Source organism: Cotesia typhae, unplaced genomic scaffold (assembly GCF_013202065.1).
Source record: "Cotesia typhae breed Kobodo isofemale line unplaced genomic scaffold, CoteBio_Ctyphae contig_127, whole genome shotgun sequence".
NCBI lineage: Eukaryota > Metazoa > Arthropoda > Insecta > Hymenoptera > Braconidae > Cotesia > Cotesia typhae.
In genome coordinates, this window is record NW_027423716.1 from 152,335 (window position 1) to 169,156 (window position 16,822).

Here is a 16,822-nt window from a genome sequence, read left to right on the forward strand (position 1 = left end):
GAAACTATCCCTGATAGCCACCTTACCTATAACTTACTGTCAATCTACGTCCGCAATTTGAAGCAAACTTGACGGAAAGAGTTGGCAAAGCGAGCGATTACCTATTAGTTACCTATAACTTACTCTGCAAATAGACGTCAAAACTTGCTGTACAAGTATTTCCTTCAAATTGTAGTAAAGTTGAAAGGAAATTTAACTACAAGTTTGATTGTTAACTTGTATTCAAGTTGCGGCCGTAGATTTCTGTCAATTTGCTTACAACTGTTGTTGAGTGAAGAATTACCGCCAACTTGATGTATAACTTAACCGTAACTGCTGGGAGTCAACACTTACTGAGAAAGCGCTGGCTATCAGGGTAATCTAAAATTTTCCGGAGTCGGGTAGAAAAGAATCTAAGTAACGGTACTATCCACCGACTTGAAGACGGCGCTGCAATCGCTCGAGACTTCTCAGCTGTCTAAAAAATTTCATATGTCAGTGATTAGTTCACGCTAAATCACAGTTGATTCTAAAAAACTTTTATACAAATATCATTGTAGTAAAACTTTATTCAATTAGTTAACTATTAATTGTAAAGATGTACTTCAATGACATTCGTAATTATTTATTAATATTTGCTATTATTCTGTATATATTGATTGTAAAGTGAAAATAACCTAAAAAAAATATATTAAATTAAAAAAATCAATTAAACATTTAAAGTTATTAAATTTTTCAAATCCAATTTTTTTAAACATAAAACCTATAAAATTTATAATAATATTCCGTTGACAACAATATGTCCAATAATAATTATATTCCATGTGTGCAGCAAGCGGCATTGAAATTAAAAAAATTTTTTTTACCAGGTACTCCGGTAAATTGTACTCACACAGCTTTAAAAAGTACAATCGCCATCATTAATGCCTGGGTTGGAATTTGTTACAACTTACTTGTTTCGTGCCCAGGCATTAATGATAGCGATTGTATTTCTGCTACTAGTAAATAGCAAATCAGTACCTTAGCGCCCCATGATTACAATACATTCCGGTAATTTTTCTCGTTAATTTAATAGTAAAGCTTAAAGAAGATTTCTTTCCGTGTAGTGAATTTGTGTAATGTATTTTGTTGCTAAAGTAAATATTGAGCTATGGAAGCAGAAGATAGGTACAGATGTGAGCATTAATGCCTGGGTTAAAAATATATCAATTCTCATGCATTTTTAACCCAGGCATTAATACTCACGTTTGTACATGAATGGGCATCTGAATCAAGTAGTCTACCGAATATCTCTGTGAAGTTTTCACCTGAATCGGATTACACGGAAGCAAAGATAAAGCTGGATTTAAGATACAATACTGCCAAGTCAATCACCGGAACCCAAAAAATTAATTCCGTTGTTCCAAAAGATAATGGAACCGTACAAGTTAGAGAGTATTCTAGTTCAATTTATGATCAGATTTGTATAATTTTCAAAAAAGCACGCAAATAAATTGAGACTTTTCTTATTATTGTTTATTATTAGTCATTTTTAATTATTAACAATTTCCTATGCTTGTTATAATAAAAAATATACATGAAGTTTTTCAAGATACTTTGAAAGAGGGAAGCCAGGGATAAAGTTTGATAAAATAGAGGAAAAAATTTTTGAAGTTCCCTGACAGCCAGAGTTTCAGATCAACAAAGTTGGTAAAACTTGCGGTCAACTTCCGAATTTGTAACTGTTAGCATCAAGTTGGCGACAAGTTTCTGAGAAAAAGAAGAGCAATCTACTGCCGCATTATGTCGCCAAATTTTTTGAGAAACTTGTCGTCAACTTGGTGTGAAAAAGTTTCAGAAAAAATTTTTGCTGACAAGTTGCGACAGTTAGATGGACAGAAAGTTGCGCCCAACTTGGCTATCAGGGTTGTAACAGGGAAAATCGAACTTCCCAGGGTCATTATCGACCACGTAATTGACTCCGCGATAAGCTTTCCCTTACCTTTCGATTTTGACAAAAAGTTTCGACTTGTCCCTGGGCGTGCGAATTGAAAGTTCCCACTGCTATCCCCGGAAAATGAAGCAGAGATAACAATAAGAAAGTTCAAGAACCTAGAGTTTGGGAGTTAAAAAAGAGCCAGCAGGAGAGAGATCAAGGCTTTTTGAGCCAGTGACGCTTTTTGAGAGAGTGGCCCTTTTGGGAGAAGCAGTTGAGTCAGTGTAGTGCTGTAAAAATTAGTCATCAAGATACAGAACCATCGAGAAGAAAGCCAGTTTGTGAACTGGAATTTGGAAACCCTTTATCTGGAGCCAGCAAAATACATTGAAGACGAGTGACACCAACCAGCCACTGATCTCGCCAGTGTTGACCAGAACACTAGTCACCGTTGGAGACTTGGGAAAATTTAGTCTCAGGTATTTTTACAATTATTTTTGGCCTAGACTTAATTTGGTAAATTGAGAGGCTGGAATAATTGTAATTAATTTTCATAAATTAATTATCGCTACTGTCTCAGGCGTTACTTTTAGATTAGTTAGTTCTTTTATACATAAATCATTCGTCAAGATCATTTATTATATAGTTGCAGGTCTTTTGGCATAATTAAATTATTTTAGTTATAATTATCACGATAAAATCTGAAATAGTAAAAGTAATTGTAAAAGTCAGATATTATAGGTTTTTCTGGAAATTTCTATAATCGAAAGTTAAATGAGACGCGTTAAGTTGCAATAGTTGAAATGGAAAATTTTGTAAAATTTAATTTAGGCCAGTGGGCTGAATTTGATTGAAGTAGTTTATTTAAGAAATTTAATTAATGTGTTTATTTAAGAAATTTAATTAATGTGTTTATTTAAGAAATTTAATTAATGAATTAATTTGGTCAAGGAATTTAGTTAAGAAATGTTGGTTAATAATTTAGCAATGAATTAAATTAGTGAATCAGTATTTTGTATTGAATAAGTTGTACGCATTAAATTTTGTGAACTATGATAGTATGGAATTTCGGGAATTTAGTTGATTAGTAATTCGGAGAATTTTAATAATTTGTAAAATTATGAATTAAGTTAACGTCCGATGGACGATTTTATATGGAATTTAGTGAAAGCATGTGAGTTTAGTTACTTAAGAAACGTTGTATAGACGCCCGAGTCGGGGTTAAAACGAAATAAGTTAGGACACCGCTGTGTAGACGCCTGAGTCGGAGGCGCAGTCGGAAGTAATGTTTTATTTGTAGCTAAGATGTTATATAATAGTCCGTCAGGTTGACGACGTAAAATTTATGGTATTATATAGTAATCCGTCAGGTCGACGAGGTAAAATTTACGGTATTATATGGTAGGGGGGCGTCCATAAATTACGTGAGGTGTTTTTTTTTTATTTTCTGCCTCTCCCTCTCCCCCTGGTGAGATGTCGTGAGATTTTATTCAACCCCCTCCCCCATCCCCCAATCTCACGTGAGATTTTTCCAAATGTGAGTTTCTTACGTAAACGCGTTAGATTGTTATTGTAAAAAGAAAAAAACAAATTTGCTTCATGCTTTTATTTACAATTATTTAAGACTAGTAATCAATATTGCTGAGAGTTTAATTATAAGTATAATAAAAATTTAACAATAGAATACTTAAATCGTAACTAACTTCGTTCATCGAGTTGCGCGTTCAGCTGACAGTGGCGCGAAAACGAAGGACGGGTTACACTGTATCCTAAATTCAGATTAAATTGAGCTATTTGGTATAAAACAAATATGGTGGTTTGACAGTAAGTAAATGTATAACGTCAAAGTATGAATAAAATTATTTTCTTTCGAACGAATTAATAAATGATCTTAATCGTATTACGATTACGCGTAAGATAAAATCTTAAGCACGTACAATCTGGATTAAATGGACCAAAATAGTATAATTTTTTTTTTGTTTCAATCAGAAAAAAAATTGCGTGATATTTGCCGAGACCCCCCCCCTCTCTCCAACGTATGATTAGATAAGATTTGACTCGACCCCCCCTTAAACACCTCACGTAATTTATGGACGCCCCCTAGTCCGTCGGGTTGACGAGGTTATTTATAGTATTTTATGGTATTCCGTCAGGTTGACGAGGTTTTTAGGTAAATAAGGAAGTTAGATGATAGATTTGTAAGAATTTACAAGCGAGTACCTGCGTAGGTGAGAGGTTTTCACATTTAAGTTAATTTGTAAATTAATTTTTGAAGATGTGTTAATTTTATTATTGAAATTAAATAAATAATTTTATTGTTATCAATAAATTTTCTCAGTATTTTTTACAGCCTTCTCGAACTTCTTACGATCTTGTCTTTCCCCTTTCATGCTTTTCCGGTTTCTGGGACACCGTGTCTAAAATCCCAGTGGCGCCCTTATCAAAGAGGAAAGGGGTGACCAATTGGACCGGGCTAAACACCCTGGCTACAAAATGAAACTTCTTTAGGCGCATGAGGATAAAGTTTTTATGGATGAAACGCAATAATAATAATATTAGCGTTACGAAGATGTGCAGCGTTTTTGTCAAAGAAGAGGGAGAGAGCAATTGAGACCGATTGAGAGAGAGTGAAAAAGGGCGAACGTATCATAAAGCACATGGTAGCCATGGAGCGAGAGTAGGGAGCAAGCTTGGCTCTGTCCGCCTGGAAGAAAATGATTGATTCTTGCCCAGCAACAGTCGCATTGGTCTGAAATTGACCAGTTTTGGTTGGCTCAACAGACATTAAAACTTGGATTTTCAATGCAGTGTAACGGGGTGTTTTATTATCCCGCTCAATAGCAGCCTTATTTATTAATTAGATGTTAATTTCCAATGCGATGAGATTATTTAGATATTAATTTTAAGGGCGCCACTAGCTTGTTATAACGGTGTCCTGGAAACCGGAAGAAACACGAGAGATAATCTACAAGGTAGAGAGAAATAGGAAATCGTCTGGAATTAACAAGATTAGTAATTCCTGGTTACCAATTATTTATTTTATAAAACACTCTCACACACATACTATAATTTTAATTTCCAATCTTATTTAAATAATATCTTAATTAATACCCGCGAAACAGAGGGAAAACCGTACCTTAATTAACGAGTATGTACACCACGTGACCTCCAATTATTGTACCAATATACTATAATTCCTGAGATTTGGAAAATGATCTACATTATACCATTAAACAAGATAGCCTTGCCGAAATCTCTATCTGATACAAGACCGATTGCGAACCCGTCGCACTTAGCGAAAGTCTTTGAGAGAATAGTTGCAAATCAACTGGTAACTTACCTAGAAGACAATCTCTTGCTTGATCGGTTTCAATCGGGATTTCGTAAGCATCGTAGTACACAATCTGCATTGCTAAAACTTACTGATGATGTCAGAGCAGCCATGGACAAAAATCAGCTAACCATTCTGGTCCTATTTGATCTGAGTAAAGCCTTTGACTATGTGGACCATAAAGTAATACTCATTTCTCTTCACGAATTGGGCTTCTCTTCAGAAGTAATAAGCTGGTTTTTCTCCTATTTATCAAATCGTTCACAATCGATCTTAAGTGACCACGGAACTCCAATCAAATTGCTAAAAACCTCGTCGGGTGTTCCTCAAGGTTCTGTGCTTGGGCCAATATTGTTTCTAATTGTTATCAATTCTGTGACCAGGTGGATAATCTTTTTTAAATATGGTCTGTTTGCTGATGACATGTACGTCTACCAACATTGTCTTGCTTATCAGCTCCCTGGTGCAGTTTAGAAAGTTACTGCTGACTCCCAAGCAATAGCAGACTGGGTTCGATCTCATGGTTTAATGCTTAACTTGACTAAGACTACTGTGATGATCTTGGGATCAAATGGCAAACTGAAACAACTTCAGTCTCTGGAGGTTCTTCCCATTCTTGTTGATAACACAGTAATATTTTTTGCAAATTCAACAAAGTGTTTGGGACTTATCATCAATCAGAATTTATCATGGAATAGCCATATCTTACAGACCATCAGAAAAGTTAATTATTCTCTTCATAGTCCCAAAGTCTGGAAAAACATCTATTCTACTGATATAAGAAAGCTCCTTGTTACCGCTACCATCCTACCACTCATTGCTCCATTGTGCTCATCGACTCGACTACTGAAAATGATCTAAAATTTCATCGAGCAATCAACTAATCTATCAGATTTATTTTCAATCTAAGGAAAGATGAGCATATTAGTCTTTATCGCAAAGAGCTAGAGTGGCTTACAATCAAATATCGTCGATTGTATTATGCGGTTTGCTACTTATATAAACTGCTGCCCTTGTGGAAATAATTGTCTGAAAAAACTCTTGACAAGTCTTTATAACTCTGAATAAGACTTTTCGAAATTCTTCACATCCCTAACTAAGTGAAGGAAAGACTTAATAAGTCTTCAAAACTCTGCAATACTCTTCAAAAGTCAAATTTTCCCTGCAATTTCGGAATTTCTCAAAGAGTTATTAAGACTTGATAAGACTTGTTCAGTTTTACAGGAAAAGAAGAAAATATTTCTTTTCAAAAAAATTACGTATCAGAATTAAATAAAACTATAAAAAAGAATTAATGCATGTTTTAAAAAAATTTTTTTAAATAATATTTTCATCACGAAAATACTTTGATGGGCATCGAATCACTCATAGTTGAGCAAGTCAAAACATCAACAGCAAATGAAGTGCACTTGCTGTTGGAAACAGATATTACTCAAAGAGTAAATCCAATCGGTATTTAATTTGGACTATCAAATATTAAAGTCAACTTTCTAGGTAGGAAAGAATTTTCTAACCACATGCCACCTATTAGAAACTAAGAACACTCAAAGATTCTAACTGTAAATTCGTAAACTAAAATATGTTAGGTATCAATTAATTCCAGCAGATAGCGTGTGGATAGAAAATTCTTTCCTACCTAGAAAGTTGACTTTAATATTTGATAGTCCAAATTAAATACCGATTGGATTTACTCTTTGAGTAGTATCTGTTTCCAACATCAAGTGCACTTCATTTGCTGTTGATGTTTTGACTTGCTCAACTATGAGTGATTCGATGCCCATCAAAGTATTTTCGTGATGAAAATATTATTTAAAAAAATTTTTTTAAAACATGCATTACTTCTTTTTTATAGTTTTATTTAATTCTGATAAGTAATTTTTTGAAAAGAAATATTTTCTTCTTTTCCTGTAAAACTGAACAAGTCTTATCAAGTCTTAATAACTCTTTGAGAAATTCCGAAATTGCAGGGAAAATTTGACTTTTGAAGAGTATTGCAGAGTTTTGAAGACTTATTAAGTCTTTCCTTTACTTAGTTAGGGATGTGAAGACTTTCGAAAAGTCTTATTCAGAGTTATAAAGACTTTTCAAGAGTTTTTTCAGAGAATTATTTCCACAAGGGTGGAGATTGGAAAGCCGGAGTACTTGCGCGATCTATTCGTTGAGGAAGCTGATGTTCGACGTTCTAACCGATTGGCTGCAAAAAAGCATACGTCCTTCGAGCTACAAGTTATTTAGAGAAATCTTTCTTAGTAACTGTAATAAGGCTTTAGGAAGAACTTCCGCGTGAAATAGTAAATTCGAGTAGTTTGCAAATCTTTAAAAAAGAAGTTTTAAATTATTTATTAAATCTCGATAATTAGAACGACGTTAAACGAATATTAAATTATAAAAATAATAAATAATAAATTTAAGTCTAATACATTAAAGAATGAAGGTTAGATTATGATGATTAAAATTAAGGATAAAATAAGTGCAATCCACAGAATTATTAAGAATTATTAAGAATTATTATAAATTATTATGTAGACTTGTTATATTGTTTGTATCTTGTTTATATGCAAATTATTCAATCCATAATTTTGTATTATTATGTACTCTATACTATGTACTCATAGAAATGATTTTGATATTAATTTCTTCATGTAGAAATTGTTTAACTATGTATTATAAATTGCCATTTGGCTTGTTGCCTTGGCATCATATTTAAATAAAATCTAATTCTAATGACCAATTTTTATTATAACTTCTGATATAGAGGAGAAACCGTACCATTTATCAGAAGCTACGTGTCAACGATCTCACTCTCTCTCACTTATAACCCAACCAAAAATTATTGAACAAATTAATAAAATTATCTAACCGAACTAACAATTTTAACGAGCGGTTATTTTCAATACAATTGACTTAGTGATGCTAGTAAAGTGACCTTGAATTTTCAGACGTGCAATTAAAATGTACTGCATAGTAACAAAATTTACAACCACTTCCTTATAAAAATTAACAAACGATTAAATTAATTAATTAAATTATTTAACCGAAAATTATCCACAGTAAAAACTTATCAGAAAATTCGCCTCAAGGTCAAACCAATATTTTCTGGGTATCGGACCACAGAAATTTCTAGCAACTATTAATTAATTCTTAACCACAATCAATTAGATTATAAAATCAATTAAATTAAATGAAACCTTGCCCAGAAGGGGAAATTAGACTGGGTACAAACCACAGTCAATTTTTCGCGCACGAGACATAACCAGGTACCTTGCAAAATCGACGAATTCCTTCCCGCCAACTATAGTTACGGCCCTTGCTCTGCTGCCGTCCTCGTTCTCGTTATTCTCGGGGATTTATTTCCACTGTTTTTCCAACCGCGACAATATCCCTAGACGTACCAATTGGATTATTATATTATAAATTTTTAATTAGAATTAATCAACAAATTATAAAACATCGCTCGCGTTCCAACTGAGTGGACGTGCGATTAAATAATTACCTTTTACTTCCAACTGCTATGTCCGGAACGTTCGGTGAGACAACCTCTTCTGTTTTGTCGTCGCTATTTTAATTTTCTGACTCTGGGTAAAGACTTAAAAAAACTATTTCTATCCTTTTTTCTGAATTAAAATTTTTAACAATCAAAAGTTAAACGAAAATGATTTTAAATATGTACTTTAATGTAAGAATTTGAGAATAAAAAAGTTAAAACTAATTTCGATAAAAATACATTTTATTTCACATACAAAAAAGTATAATATATTTTCTTAAAATGATACTGTTGGTTATAAAATAATATCAACTTATTATACTTTTGTCGTACATAATTTTCTCTGACAAAAAGTTTTTTCGCTTTATAAAAGAATCTAGTATTTAAATATACTTCAATGATCCATTTACTGTGACGCGCCTCTTCATTTTATATAAATTTAGCAATAAATTATTTTATTTAATATTTATTAAACCCGAAATTAAATTGAAACTCGCTAGTGTATTTTATTTATATGAGCGCGAGAGAGAAGTCAGCCGCGCGCCGGCTACTCGGGAAAAAGAAAGAGAAGAGAAAGAGGCGGCGAAAGGCGCCAGAGACAAACCGGGAGTAGGGGAAGCCGCCGGGGATGTCCCGTAGTGTAGTTCCCGCGCACGCCGTGAGGCAGCTGGGCATTTTCTGGAACCACATTCATAGTCTCTCGCTCTCGAAACGAGACGGGGGATAGTAGTTAGGCGATTGTGGACTCCCGGACGAGGAGGTACTCCTCGTCGAAACACCTAGGGGGAGGTACGGCTGGGTGTCGAGGTACTTGACAAATCCCGGTATCTTTACTTTGTGACCAAGCTTCTCTTGGTCAATAGAGGGAGTTAGGGGGAAAACTAGTTAGATTCGCGGTCGCGACGCGTCATCCCCGTAGGCTACAGTAAAATCACGGCTTGTCAAATAGCATTTTTATATATATCGTAAAATTGAGGTTAGATTTAAGAAGACATGCACAAATTGTACAGTTATATCTTGGTGTATCATAATAACTTTCATTTATTATTAACTTTTATCGTATCATTAACAATATTTATCTTATTATTGTAAATATTATCTTATTGTTTATTACTGATAAATAATCATCATTATTATTATATTTCATTCTATGGTTTATTATTATTTATTAAATGAATAAATTCAATCTTATTTTTGAATTCTGCCTTATCATTTGTTTAATGTTAGTTAGTATTAAGTTATCTGTGTTGCGTGATCCTCACCCAGATCCTGGACCACGGCGAGCTAGAGCATAGGGAAGTCGTGCTAACACACGACAAGGTATTAAACCCTTCCGCAACGTAACATTACATATAACTGATCGCGGTGATTATCAAAAAAATTTTGTAACAAAACATGATCATTCATTTCTCTATTGTCATACATAATCACAATTTTTCGATATATTTGATTAGCAACTATTCTCTTTATATTTTTATTCAAAAATTCATGAGAATATTCTCTAATTACTTTTTCTGAAATTCTACAAATATTTATAACATCTGTTGACGGAATTTTAAAAGGACCTTTATTTTCTATTAGAGATAAAAGAGGTATTTTCAAATTATTTCAACTTGTGTCTAATTAATAAACGCTTATAGGCATTTTTAAATTAAAATACATTTGGATTATTGTTGAAACCTCCACGACTTCTAATAGCGCTAAAAAAGGTTTCAACATAATCTTGGAACAGCTTGTAAGTTAACAAATAATACACATTCCTACTTTTTTTAATTGATCATACAGAGGAAATATGTTTCTCAGAGCTATAATAATTCCAATGAAGCCGTTTTGCATAAATTAATGGCGTTTCCTTGTCATTACATAAATAAGTAATATAATTTTCAAATTTTAAAGCATAGTTTTTCATTTTTTAGTAAGTATCATCAGTCAACGGGGTCTTAAATTCATCTTTTGAAAATTTATTTTTACAATTTAACATATCACCGATATTGTTAAAATTTAAACAAAATCAAGCAGTTTCTGAACAGTCTTCAAAGTTTCTTTTAATTTAATCATCAATTATTTGTAGAAAGTTTGAAGCTTTTTTTTATTCGTACTCTATCTTGTTATTTTTTGCATAAATTATTTTTTTTTTTTCATTTTTCCACAGTATTGAGTACATTATTGTCAGAAAAATATGATGATTGATTGGTGACTCCATTCTCCATTCTCCAATGGTGTGTTCGGCTGTGATTTATTACTCATAATAATGAGTGGATTTGTAAGATGAAGTGTAGGAACTGCATTACGTTTTATCAAAGATTTAACAATTCTAAAAATATTAGATTGGCAAATATCTTCAGCTTTAAAATTTCTAGAATATATACTAGTTCTACTCACACCATCATTAATAGTGAGCCCACATGCATTGAGCCATTTTATACATATGTCCAAATTTTCTGGAAATCTAAATTTGTGAAATTTTAAATATTATTCTGAACGTAATAAAGTTGTTAATTACAAAATTGGAAATAATTTGAACTTACCTGTTCAATGAAATATTATCAACTCAAGATGCCTTTCTATCAGATAAATAACATGAGTTCACCATTTATCAGTAACTGGTTATTAAAAATAAAATATTAAAAATCCAAAAATTAAAGGGCATATCACTATTTCTCCAAATTATAATTATAATTATTAATAAATATATAAAAACAAATAGGATGGCGCTGAACACTCACGCCCAAGACACACGTTTAGTGATAAGACAGTGAATTTTAAGTTTTTTCAGCAAATTAATCACGCCAAAAAATCTAAAAGTTGATACTATTACAAACATCAAGTTGTAAGGAAAAATACAATTAAAAAATCCAAGGAAGGGATCAAGAGATATAAGCGTAATCAAGAGAAATATGTAACTGCAGAAAAACAGGTTAGTTTTTACTGAAGAACAAAAAAGCGGGAATGACTATGGATGACCACGATAGTGCTGGCGCGAGTCAACTCAGTGAGGAATTTGATCTTAAGATGGCGCAGATAAACAAAAACAGAAAAATTGACAGCTCTACTCCAAAGTCAACACATAAAACAAGAGGACGAAAAACTAATGCTGAAAAACTCTTGCACGATAAAAACACAAGGCCTCTAACCCCTTTTATGACCAAATGCTCTACAAGCTTAGACAGAAGGGATCTTCGAAGTGGAAATTTGCTCCTAACAATAGAACAAACGAAAAGCATCCTCACAGACAACCACCAAGAGAACACACTCAATAATGGAATTAGTGACCATGATAATGACATCGAAGAAAGCTTCAAACCGGAGTTCGAAAGAATGAACACACCCAATAATAAAGACCTACACAATCTGTCATATGATGGCTCCGACATCATCAGCAGCAGCAGAAGTCTAGAAAACACTATAATAGGGACAAATAATACAGACATGCTAAGCACATGTGCCAATTGCTCCAAATCACTTGATGTTGCCTGTAAATTGGAAGAAGAAAATGAAAAACTGAAGCTATGGATAACTAGCATAATCGGTGAGTTCAGAAAGAAGGTCCAAGATAGTCTAGCTGAAATCAAAGCTAATCAGGAACAGCAACAGAAAAGTAACCGACAATCAGCAGAGCGAGTACACACTCAACCTAAACATCTCAATCCTGATGTTGAGAAGTTCCTGGAAAGTATGGAGCACCTTAAGAATCCAAAACCCACCGCATACAAAGCACGAACTCACTCAAAAACTCCAAAAATAATAAGTGACCAAAGATTGCCCAAAAATACTTTCATACCTTGTGTGAACGGCAGCCAGGATCATAGAAAAACTCCTAAAACAGCAAGAAATCCAAAAAATCACAAGCAAGAGCAACCAGTGACGCCAACAGTAAACCAGCACCTACCCAACGTAACCCGAAGCAGTCAGAACATCAAAACCTATGGAACTATCAGAATACCCAGGCAGGTAGAAAGACCAGGTAGGCTAAGAGCAGATGAGCTAGAAAGTGAACGAAAGGTAAGGCAGTTTAGAAGAAATAATATTGTAATAAGCGGTAAGCTGGATGACAGTTGGAAAGAAGGAACCTTTGTCGAAACACTTCTAGAAAAACACTTTAACATTAAACCAGAAATCCAGGCGTTAAAAAGAGTAAATAATAAGATTATTGTTACTCTAGGCTCAATCAATATCAAGAAGATTATCATGGCCCAGAAATCCAAGCTTAAAGATTCAGATGTATAGGTAAATGACAATTACACTCCACGAGAAGCAGCTATGCAGCAATGGATCGAGAGTAAAGCTGAAAATGAACGTGAGCAGGAAAAAGAAGCGTACACAAGGTACGTGAAGCTATAGGCGCAAAATGCATGATGGAAATGGGACAATTTGAAGGGCAATCTGATGATTATGCCCTTTCGGATCGGGTCCCAATAAGGCCAGCGACTTGAAAATCTTCCTCTGGAACTCAGCAGAGATCAAAAACGTTAAGGACGCATGGAGCGAAATAGAAGAATCAAATATAATCATTCTGCAGGAAACCTGGGTTACAAGAGAGTAGGAAGACAAAGTAATTAAAAGACTCAGCAAAAAATTCCATTTGTGGTCAAAGCCGGCTATAAAAAGCGAAAATTCCAGGGGAAGAGCAGCAGGTAGACAACTTGTCAGCATCAAACAAGATATAAAGAAGAAATGGCAGGTACAAGAATGGGAATTCGGTCTAAACTTAAAAACGAAGAATATCTGCATTATAACTATATACAACAATGTAGGCATGAGAAAAGTAACCACAGCGCTCACCAACGAAATAGATGAAAGCACTAGCGAAGGGCTGATAGTTACTGTGATAGGTGACTGTAATGCAAGGGGTAGGAGAGAGTACAGGCTACACCTAGTGTGACTGGGAAGGAGAACTTCAAAACAACAGGAACTCTCAAGACAAAAATATCAATACAGAAGGCCGCATATTGATCAATCTATGCGAAGAACTAGGAATAAGCATCGCCAACGGAAGAATCAAAGGAGATGAACAAGGAAAGGTTACCTTTGTGGGAGGTAGTAGCGAAACATGTGCATCTGTATTGGATCTTGTACTCTGTATAGGTCTACAGAGCTTACAAGCAGTCAAAAGAATCATGGTTGGAACCAGACCTGAGTCGGACCATCTTCCTGTCAAGGTGATAATAGATAGTGATGGCATGCAACCTTTAGGAGTGACACATACAGCTCCAAAAGAACCAACAGACTACATAAAGAGAAAACAAACCCTCAGGTGGAAAACAGAGAAAGCTGAAGAATATATAGAGTCCCTCGCTGAAAGATGGATGGAACATGATCTAAACGCTGACCCTGTCTCGTGGTCCCAATTAAAAATCACGATAACAGATATGGCAAAAAGTTGTAACATGATCAAGAGGACAAAGGATAAAAGAAGTAATTTCACTGATCCCTGGTACAATCATGAATGTCGTCTGGCTAAGAAGAGCGTATGGAAAAATCTGAAAAAATACTTGCGGGATGGAAGTATAGAAAACAAGGTATTTCTAATACAAAGTCGAAAAATCTTCCGTGCCACGAGGGACTCGGCAGAAAATTCGTGGAAAGAGAGAAAGTGGGAACAACTCAATAAATGCAGAGATATATCTGACTGGTAGAGAATCATAAACTCTTATAGAGGGAAAAACTTCAATGCTCCTAGTGAGGAAATCAGCGGAAGACAATGTATAGAACATTTCTCTTCCCTGCTAAACTGTAACGCTGCTACTACTCATACAGGCATAAACGCAAATGACAACTATAACAACGAAGTGAAAGACAACTTTCTGGATGAGAACTTCACAATGCAGGAGTTACAAGATACCCTGAAGACTCTGAGAAACGACAAAGCTGCAGGAGAAGATGGAATATCTGCTGAATTTTTCAAAAATATACCTAGAGAGAGACAACCTGAACTCCTCAATGTAATTAACAAAATTTGGACATCCGGAGAACTACCAGATGGTTGGAATACTGCCATAATCGTCCCCATTTTCAAAGCTGGAGACTCAGATAACCCAGATAACTATAGAGAAATCTCCCTCTTAGATTCTGGATACGAAATCTTGACCAACCTCATGGCAAAAAGAATTAATCTCTGGCTTGAAGAAAAAATATGTATAAGCGAAAGTCAGGCAGGATATAGGCGGAAGAGAGGAACCAGAGATCACGTCTTCGTCCTCAATGCACTTATTAACAATCGGCTTAAACAACCCGGAGGTAAATTATACTTATGTTTCGTGGATTATAAAAATGCCTTCGACAGGACAAACAGAGAAAAATTACTCAAAAAAATTTATAATCTCGGAATAAAAGGAAGGATGTACAGCATGACAAAGAGAATATACGGCAGTACGTGCAATCAGGTACAAGTCGGGGAAAAAATAACTGAAAAATTCGAATCCACGAGCGGAGTACGACAAGGATGCGCCTTGAGTGAAACTTTGTATAACATATACACTGACGATGTTGATGAAATCTGGAGCGAGAGAAATATTGGTGGTACAACAATGAACTCCAAAAGATTTCATGACATTAAGTACGCTGATAACATAGCACTAGTCTCTAACACAGTGAAGGGTCTTCAGAAAATGTTGCAAGCTCTGGAAAAGTACACCTCAAAAAATGATCTTGTGGTGAACAAAAAGAAGACTGTAGTCATGATTGTAAAAAAAGGACGGCGTGATAATGAAACCGTAAAATGGATGTACGATGAAGACGAGCTAGATGAGGTACAAGAGTTCAAGTATCTTGGATACTGGTTTACCTGTGGAGGAGGTTTCAAAAAACACACCAGATGGCTGGCAAGAAAAACTGGGCAAGCACTGAACGCAACGTGGGGACTAATTAAAAGATCAGGACGGTCAACGCTACGAGATCGCTTGTATCTCTATACCACACTAGCAAACGCGGGTGCGTTGTACGGAGTGGAAATATGGGGATGGGCTCCGAATTTTTTCTTTGAAAGATTATATGCTAAAGTCCACAAGATGGCCCTTGGAGTATCCAGAAACACGCCAGAATATCTGTGGAGGACAGAAGCTGATGCACCAAGCTACTTGTATATGACAAGAAAAAGAGCAAGTAGTTATCTTGTGGGTATTCTAAATATGGAAGAGAATAGGTGGCCAAAAAAATTTCTCAGAGAAGAGTGCAGGAGCATTTTAAATGGTAATCCTTCAAAATGGAGCAAAGACTGGATGAAAGCGCTGAAAGAGATGAAGTGTGAGGATGTTCCTACTTTAATCTGGAATAAAGCATACTCAAGCCAAATTGAATAACGTCTTAACGCAGGCTTACAACACTTTAACAACCTGCAGACCAACAACAACAACAACAAGAAAATTATGGAGTCCTCTTTCAGTCAAATATATAAATTTGTTAAAACAAGCACAGGTTCGGAACCTTACTGGGACGATCCATCTCTTGGATAAAAGAAATAAGGGTAAATCACACAAAAAGAGTTATCGTAACACTGACTGCAGAATTTGCACAATAGAACCTGAGACAATTAATCACTTGTTCATCTGCGCGGAGGCTAGAAAATTATGTTCCGCTAAAGTAGGAACCGCGCTCCAAAAGCTCACAGAAGGAAAGCATCAAGAAGACCTTGACGCATGCATAAGACAGCTATTGAAAGGTCCTCCAATCAAAGAAATTTGTATTTACTTCAAGGAGATAGAACGATGAAAAGATATAGGGTAATAATATCTGAAAGATTTAGATAATATATCCAAAGGAGAGATAACCAAAGAAGATGTATGAACTAAAAGTAACTTATAAATGTTTAGTTATTTATAAAAAAGTGAATTTTATGAGTATATTTATATTTACATATTTAAAATGTTTAAAATGTTGTCTTTTAAAAATTTATTAGATTTAAGAGAAAAATGTAAAAGAGTCTTGCTAACAGCAAACTGTACTACTGGTAGTAATAAATAATAATAATATAAAAACAAATATAACTACAAAATCTTCTTAGTGTCGAATTCCTAAAATTTTGGCCCCTGACAATTTAAGTATTTAGGAGCTCTGCTGTGCACAATTTATGCATACGTTGTAAAAATATATATTTAAAAACTAAGTAGTCGATTTA